Source organism: Mandrillus leucophaeus, unplaced genomic scaffold, assembly GCF_000951045.1.
Source record: "Mandrillus leucophaeus isolate KB7577 unplaced genomic scaffold, Mleu.le_1.0 Scaffold615, whole genome shotgun sequence".
NCBI lineage: Eukaryota > Metazoa > Chordata > Mammalia > Primates > Cercopithecidae > Mandrillus > Mandrillus leucophaeus.
Window position 1 is genome coordinate 1438710 of NW_012106642.1, and position 8947 is coordinate 1447656.

Genomic DNA, 8947 nt, shown 5'->3' on the forward strand with positions numbered 1-8947 from the left:
AAGTCATAATGTTTATACAAAATATTGATATAACAATATTTATCCAGCAGCAATTTGTGGAGCAATATACTTTGTGTGGAGAACTTTTCTAAATGTTAGTTATAAAAGAATGACCAAAGGAGACCAAAAGCCTTGTTTTTGTGGAACTCATGTTTTGGTGAAGTGGATAATCCAAACATACATTATATAAGTAAATGTCATAATATCTTAGAACTTAGGGAAGAAATATATGATGCTTAATTTTATGTGTCAACTTGATTGGACCATGGGTGCCCAGACTTTTGGCCAAATATTATTCTAGATGTGTCTATATGGGGTGTTTGTAGCTGAAGTTAACATTTGAATCTGTAGACTGAGTAAGGAAAATAGATTGCCCTCCCCAGTGTGAGTAGACCACATCCAATAAATTAAAGACTTTTATCAACCAACGTAACTGAGTAAGAGAGAACTCCTTCTACCTAACTGCCTTGAGATAGAACATTGGTCTTTTCCTTCCTTCAAAATTGAACTTAAAAAAATCAGCTTTCTTGGGTTTCAAGACTGCTGACCTTTGGACTGGAACAGGTACCATCAGCTCTCTTCGTTCTCAGAGTTTTGAACTCATGCTGGAACTACCAATTGGCTTTCCTTGGTCTCCAGCTTGCCTACTGCAGGCCTTAAAATTTTTCAGCCCCTATAATCACATGAGCCAATTCTTTATAATAAATATGTATTTATTACATCTATATATCTATATTTATATCTATATATCATTGACCGATTCTGTTTCCTTGGAGAACCCTGGCTTATATAGAGGTTAACCTAGGGCACTGGGAACCAGAAAGATAAAAGATAGATTGGGTCAGGTCATGGAAGGCCTTTAATTTACTTCTATTAGGTGGTGTAAACATATCACAACTTTCTAAGCAGCAGTTTTACACGAAAAAAAAATGTTCCAGGAAAATCCTGAGCAAGAGTGGACTAGCATAAGAAACACTGAGGTAGGGTGGTGATGAAGATGTGACTAGAGCAGATTCAGTGAAAATGGAAATGAGAATAACAGGGCCTGACAAGTCATTGGCTATAGAAGATCAAAAAATAATTCCAGTTACTGGTTTTAATCCTAGGTGAGGGAAGGATAGTACTGCTGAGATTAAGAGACTGAAAGGATTTATTTTCTGGTCACAACCCTGACGACCAAAACAGGATCTGGTCTAGACAGGTTAAAGTGAAGAAACTGGCAAGAACCAGCAGATGACCATAAAAGTGATCCCTAGTTTCCCTCATTGCTCATTAGTATAAGACACTCCCACCAGTGCCATAGCAGTTTACAATTGCCACCCCTTTCTTAGAAAGTTTTAAATAACTTGCCCCTCAATTTGTATTGCTTTGCAAGGAGCAGTACTGTGTAGTAAAAATATTTCCATCTAACACCACTGGCTCATCCTTGAGTTCTTTCTTGGATGAAGCCAAGAACGCTCCTAGGCTAAGCCCTAATTTGTGGCTCATCTGTCCTGCATCACTGTTATTTAGTGAAACCAGATGACTGAGAAAAATCTCAGAGCAGAGGAAATGGATGAGTTCATATTTGCATGTAGCCTGCAAACTGGGAGCCTATAAACCAAGCCTAACGCATCAATTTTTTTTTTTTATTCATTTGAAAGGCTTTCTAAAATTCTAATTTCTTTATCAATTAAAAAAAATACAACTCTTTATTTTTTAAATGTCTATACTTTTGATATGTTCATATAACATAGCAACTATTAGTGGATTTGAGGATCAGTCACCTTTGTTAGACAAGTTATGGATACTGTCGCTTGCTACAGGTCCCTCTCCAAGACTATTCCTGAAACTGAGGCAGAGTCAGGAGCCACCTTATAATTTTTTGCACTTTGTAAATATTTCAACTACAGCTATGGATTGTGCATATACCTTAGATTGTGAGTCCTAAAGGCAGAGCCAGGGTTTTTACAAGCCACTTTAAATTGTGTTTGTTACATGATTCAATTAAAGCTTTAATGGCTATAAAAAAGGAAGATTAACTAAACCCAGTCCTGACTGATTTCAAATCCCAGGTATTTAGCAGGTGTCTTATCTTTTTTGAGCCTCAGTTTCTGCATGGGTAAAATGTTGTAATGGTACTACCTTCTCAGAGGGTGGTGATGAGGGTTTTATGAGCTATTGTACAAAAGATGCGCAACCGTTGTTTCAAACAATGACCAGGAAATGCTAGCCATAATGTCAGGACAGTCAAATCTAACATGTGACTACCTTGTGAAAACAAATGGAAGTAGCAAAGTTATAGTCTCCTATACTGTAAGTCCTTCATGGGCTCTACTTCTTGAGCAAGTTTTCTTTTGTCCATAAACACAAGCAATAAATAATTGTACTCATTTAAAGATATAATAGAATAGTGTTCCTATGCTAAATCCATATCCATCTCATGAAAACTTCAATATTTAATGGAATGTGGCATTTTAAAGCAGTATACCATGCAACAGTGTAGAAAATGTTGTCACAAAGTTAGTTGACTTGTTTATATGGGTTTATATATATTTATGGTGAATGCCAGGGGTTTTTTGCCTGCTATTTCATTTTATTTGCTACTATGAGTGCAATTTAAAAATTCACATTGTGTTTTAGCAAATAAATAACAGATGTGGAAATTCAAAATGAATGTTTTATAGGCAATAAACAGCACTCATGTATACATAAAATAAATTATATTATCTTATGTACAATAAGAACATTTGAAAAAAATGTTCATATCACCAGGAATAAAATAGATATTACAATATATATTGAAATACTATTTTAATATTTCCATGAAATGATTGTTGTCTAATAAAAATTTTGCAATACAGGGGGCTAAAAGAATTCAGAACATCTTAAAACTTGAATAAAAGTCATTGTTTCTAATGTACTTTAATTTAATGAAAAGTCATTTTACACTTTAGGCTAACTTCTTTTTTTAAATCAAAGTGAGAATATGATTGATTTTCTTTCTCTAATGCATTCCTTTCTCTTTATTACTGAATAAAAGTTAGATGCTCTACATCTGGAAATGAAATTCCATTGTTTGCAAACTATCTTATTTTCAGACTTGACTTTAACAGAACATTCAAAGAGATTCTTTTAAAAAGGTGCTGAATCGCAAGGCAATTTAATCTGAGTAGAGGTAGCTGAATTAGACTCATTGGCTTCAATTGGAATTGAACAGCCACCTTGGGAAAGCTTGCCCAAGAGAAAATGAGTACAGCTAGATTTAAGGCAAGGTGTAAGAGAACATCTGAAAGTGTAATGTTATGCAAAGTATTTCAGTATGGCCTATTAGTCACACCTTGAAGCCTGTTTTAAAAGTCTAGACAGACAATAAAAATAACTACAAGAGAAAATAAAGAGAGATTCTGGATGCCTCTGGGAATTTCTTTTAGTGGAGAAATGATTTAAACTAACCATAAACCACCTCTTCCACTTGCAAATAACTTTAGGATGGTTAATTTTAGTGGAGAAATCACATTTAAATATTTTCTTAAAATGTAGCCAGATTACTCCTCAGAGACTTTATTGCTTTACTTTGTTGTAGAACAAGGTACATTAAAAAAAATTCTGGCTCTTGCATTTCTTGCAGTCTTAATCTACTATTATTATATTAGAGTACTCTTGTTGTAGTGTTATGTTATATGGCAGAGAAGGAACGTTCTATAATCTTCTGATTAAACTCAGTTTTTAGTGAACCTATACCTTGGGCTGTGAGCTTTACAAGTGTTCCTCAAATGGTATAACTTTTTTTCCCCCTCCCAGAGTCGCCTGTGTTCTTCCCTGGTGTAGAGGTCTAATCAATTTACTTGAAATCTTTACTCCTGTTGACTGTGATTTTCCCTGATCTTGGATAGGAAGGCTGGAGGGGACTTAAGTCAGAGGAATTCCATTTTCTCAGGATAAGGTTCTGGCTAATTCTTTTCCTCTGGAAAGTAGCCTTTGTTATGGAGAAGAATCTAGGATCGTTCCACAGTGATAACTATCTCCCTCTCTCTGCTAGAGCCACAATGAGAGATTCGAGATCTTAACTGTGAGAACTAGTGGCTTTCTGAGAAGAACAGTCCAGAAAAGTAAGGGCTTCCCCCGAGATTGCAGCTCAGAAGTTTTTTATTCTCACACTAGTCCTCATCAGTCTATTGCATTCATCGAAGATAGCATTTAAGTATTTATATTAGCTTCTGGCTCTAGCAGTTTCTGCTCCAGATAAGTAGGTCTTGGTTGTGTCTCTTTGAACTCATCTGTCTCTCCAAATTTCAGGGTTGCAGGCTGCCCTATGACGTTAGTTCTTTGGGATACAAGATAAGTCACTGATTTTCACTTTTTCTAGCTATTCTTGTAAGTAGGTGAGTAAAGACTCTAAGCTTTACATTTTGAAACTGAAACAGGAAGTAACCCCAATTATTTTAAAATTTTCATCATGATATTTTTCGTACTAATTATTGTGACTCCTTGATCTAGCTTCATATACCAATATTCTTTCCAATTACTAATATTCTTCTCTTCTCTTTGAGCACATTACTTATTATTCCTATTTTAAATTCTTGAACTCCTATTTACTTTTTTTTTGTAAAACCCATATTTCTGTTTATTGTCATACTTCTATAGCAGTGATATAAAACATGTGTGTAATATTTTTTATTCATAAGCTACTCTCACTACCAAGTGTTCCCGAAGGTGAAGCTGGGTATGCTTATCAGGAGAAGATACTGAAACCCAGACTCTGATTTGTACCATATCTTTGAGAAAAGTTGAGGGTTTTGTCTGAGGAAAGAGTACTCTAGATACTAAGTACTCAAACTGCTACCACTATATCATCTAGCTCCATCCCTCAGAGAACTTTGCAACTCCATCCCTCAGAATACTTCCGTAAACTTCAAAAGGTATACCAGTTCATGGCTGGGTGCGGTGGTTCATGCTTGTAATCCCAGCACTTTGGAGACGGAGGTGGGCAGACCACCTGAGGTCAGGAGTTCAAGACCAGCCTGGCCAACATGGTGAAACCCTGTCTCTACTAAAAATACAAAAATTAGCCCAGTGTGGTGGCAGGTGCCTGTAGTCCCAGCTACTAGGGAGGCTGAGGTAGGAGAATCTCTTGAACCTGGGAGGCAGAGGTTGCAGTGAGCCGAGATCTTGCCACTGTACTCCAGCCTGGGTGACAGAGTGACACCCTGTCTCAAAAAAAAAAAAAAAAGTATACCAGTTCAAGTTTATAATCTTGATTTTAATTCACATATTTGGGAGTAGAGAATGGAGAGAAGGAGAAAGTAGAAACTTTCAAGTTTAACTGGTCTACCTGAACCAGATTCCCTCCCTGGCCAAGCTTTGGTGCTGTCTTCTTGTTACCCCAACGCAACCTGGGTGGCCTCAACTGCAGCAACTGTTTTTTGTTACATAGTGGCAGGGTCAAACAACAATATGCCTAAGTTAATGTGGGAGGAACAAAAGAAATGCTCAAAAGCTGCACCCAACATACCCCCTTACTTAGAGCCTCCTGATTTAGACTGTGCATTCTCCCTTATCACTGCTGACTTATTGCCGAAGGGTTTCTCAACATTTGGTGTTAATTTTTCAGAACGCTGCTTTTGTCTCCTTTTTCATCTTTTCTCTAGAGTTAAGCTTTAAACAGGAGGCCAACAGGATAGGCTAGTTCCATTTTTATTCTACATGTCAATTTAAATTTATTGAAATGTAAACCAGACCCTTTATCTAGACTGCCTCAAAATGGAGCTTTGCCTCTTTTGCCAGTGCTGATTTATTTCTAAAACATTACTGCTTAAACAATATCTGTCTTGAATAACATGATTTGTATATTAAGGTGATGCTACCTTGTAGAAGTCTTTTTTTCTGAAATACAGAGTACTCTAATGGGCAAGGCTCTATCAAATATTATTTATAGAAATCAATTCAATAAATCTATGAAATGAAGAAAGAAAATATGAAAGGATGACGCTAATCCTATAAACTACTGTAAAAAAATTTTGCCTTCAGCATCATGTGGTATTTTTTTTTAAATTTTTAGATTCAGGAGTATGTGTGTGTATGTTATATACATAAATTGTATGTCACAGAGGTTTTGTGTACAGATTATTTTGTCTGGTAATAAGTGTAGTACCCAGCAGGTAGTTTTTTTTTTTTTTATAATCTCCCTCTTCTCACTCTTAATCCTCAAGTAGGCCCCAGTGTCTGTTTTTTTCTTATTTGTGTCCACATGTTCTCAATGTTTAGCTCCAACTTATAAGGCAGAATATGTTGCATTTATTTATTTGTTCTTGTGTTAGCTAGCTTGGAATAATGACCTCCAGTTCCATATATTGCTGCAAAGGATGTGATCTGATTCTTTGTCATGGCTGCTTAGTATTCCATGATTTATATGTACCACATTCTCTTTACCCAGTCTACTGTTGATGGGCATTTAGGTAGATTCCATGTCTTTGCTATTGTGAATAGTGCTTCAGTGAACAGGTATGTGCATATGTCTTTACCTTAGAACAATTTAATCCTTTGAGTATATCCCCAATAATGGTGTTGCTGGGTTGAATGGTACTACTGTTTATGTTCTTTGAGAAATCACCAAACTGCTTTCCACAATTGCTACACTAATGTACATTCCCACTGGCAGTGCATAAGCATTCCCTTTTCTCCACAACCTCACCAACTTGTTATTTTTTGACTTTTTAGTAATAGCCATTCTGACTGCTGTGAGATATGTACATATATATGTGCATGTATATGTATATGTTTTAAGGAGGGGGTCCAGTTTCAATCTTCTGTGTGGGCGGCAAGCCACCCAGGTGCCGGGTCAAGAGACCAAGGGCACAAGCTGTTCCAGTATAATAAAATACATAAAATAAGAATAGTTATACTAGATACAGATAATAGATATGATTCTATATGAATATCTTTAATCATTAGTTTGTAGCAATCACTCTTTACTCCAATATTAAAATAATCCTTGCTCTACAATTATAACCTACGAAAAACCAGGCCATACAGAGATAGGACATAGTGAGAAGTGACCAGAAGACAAGAGTGTGAGCCTTCTGTTATGCCCAGGCAGGGCCACCAGAGGGCCCCTTGGTCTAGCAGTAACACCAGCGTCTGGAAAGAGGTCTGTTGCCAAGCAGACCGTGGTTTAGCAGTAGCGTCAGTGTCAAGGAAAAACACCCGCTACTTAGCAGACTGGGAAAGGGAGTCTCCTTTAAACTCTAAAGGGAGTTTAGAGAAGACTCTACTCCTCCACCTCTTGTGGAGAGCCTGACATCAGTCAGGCCCGCCCGCAGTTATCCAAAGGCCTACCCATCTCCCTGTGATGCTGTGCTTCAGTGGTCACGCTCCTAGTCTGCCTTCATGTTCCATCCTGTACACCTGGCTCTGCCTTTTAGATAACAGTAGCAAATTAGTGAAAGTACTAAAAGTCTCTGGTATGCAGAAATAATGGTGTAAGCTGTCTCTCTCTCTCTCTCCTCTCTTTCTCTCTGCCTCAGCTGCCAGGCAGGGAAGGGCCCCCTGTCCAGTGGACACGTGACCCACGTGACCTTACCTATCATTGGAGATGGCTCACACTGCTTACCCTGCCCCTTTGTCTTGTATCCAATAAATATCAGCACAGCCTAGCATTCAGGGCCACTACCGGTCTCTGCTTCTTGGTGGTAGTGGTCCCCCAGGCCCAGCTGTCTTTTCTTTTATCTCTTTGTCTTGTGTCTTTATTTCTACAATCTCTTGCCTCCACACATGGGGAGAAAACTCACTGACCCTGTGGGGCTGGACTTTACACTTCTGCCTATGGCTAACCAGTTATCACTGCACCATTTATGGAATAGAGGGTCCTTTCCATGCTGCTTGTTTTTGTCAGCTTTATCAAAGATCAGATTGTTTTAAGTGTGTGACTTTATTTATGGGCTCTCTATTCTGCCATTGGCCTTGCCATTGCCATTGGCCTATGTGGCTGTTTTTTTGACAGTGTCATGCTGTTTTGGTTACTGCAGCATTGTGGTATAGTTTGAAGTCAGGTAATGTGATCCCTCCAGCTTTGTTCTTTTTGCTTAGAATTGCATTGGCTATCTGGGGTCTGTGTTTTTTTTTTTTTGATTCCACATAAATTTTAAAATAGTTTTTATTTTTTTTGCTAATTCTGTGAAGAATGTTATTGGTAGTTTGATAGAAATAGCATTGAATCTATAAATTGCTTTGGACAGTACGGCCATTTTAAAAATATTGATTTTTCCTATCCATGAGCATCAAATGTTTTTTGATTTTTTTGTGTCATTTCTGATTTCTTATTTTTGTGGATATTGTGAATAGGATTTTGCTTTTGACTTGGCTCTCAGCTTGGACGTTGTTTATGTAAGATAATAATTTTTGTACGTTGATTGTGTATCAAGTTTCAGCTTCCCCTGAAACTGGGGAAGCTGTTTAACATATCTAGGCATTTTGGGGCAGAAACTATTGGATTTTCTGGGTATATATAATCATATCTTCTGCAAACAGAATAGTTTGACTTTGCCTCTTCCTATTTGGATGACTTTTATTCTTTCTCTTGAGTTATTGTCCTGACTAAGGACTTCCAGTACTATGCTGAATGGGAGTGGTAAGAGAGGGCTTCCTTGTCTTGTTCTGGTTAACAAGGAGAAAGCTTCCAAGTTTTATCTGTTCAGTATGATGTTGGCTATGGGTTTGTCATAAATGGCTCTTATTATTTTGAGGTATGTCCTTTCAATAACTAGTTTGTTGAAGGTTATAAACATGAAAGGATGTTGAATTATATCAAAAGTATTTTTCTGTGTCTATAGAGATGATCATGTGGTTTCTCTTTTTACTTCTGCTTATGTGATAAGTCACATTTATTGATTTGCCTATGTTGAAATGTCCCTGCATCCCAGTGATAAAGCCTACTTGATCATGGTGTTTTAGCTTTTTCATGTGCTGC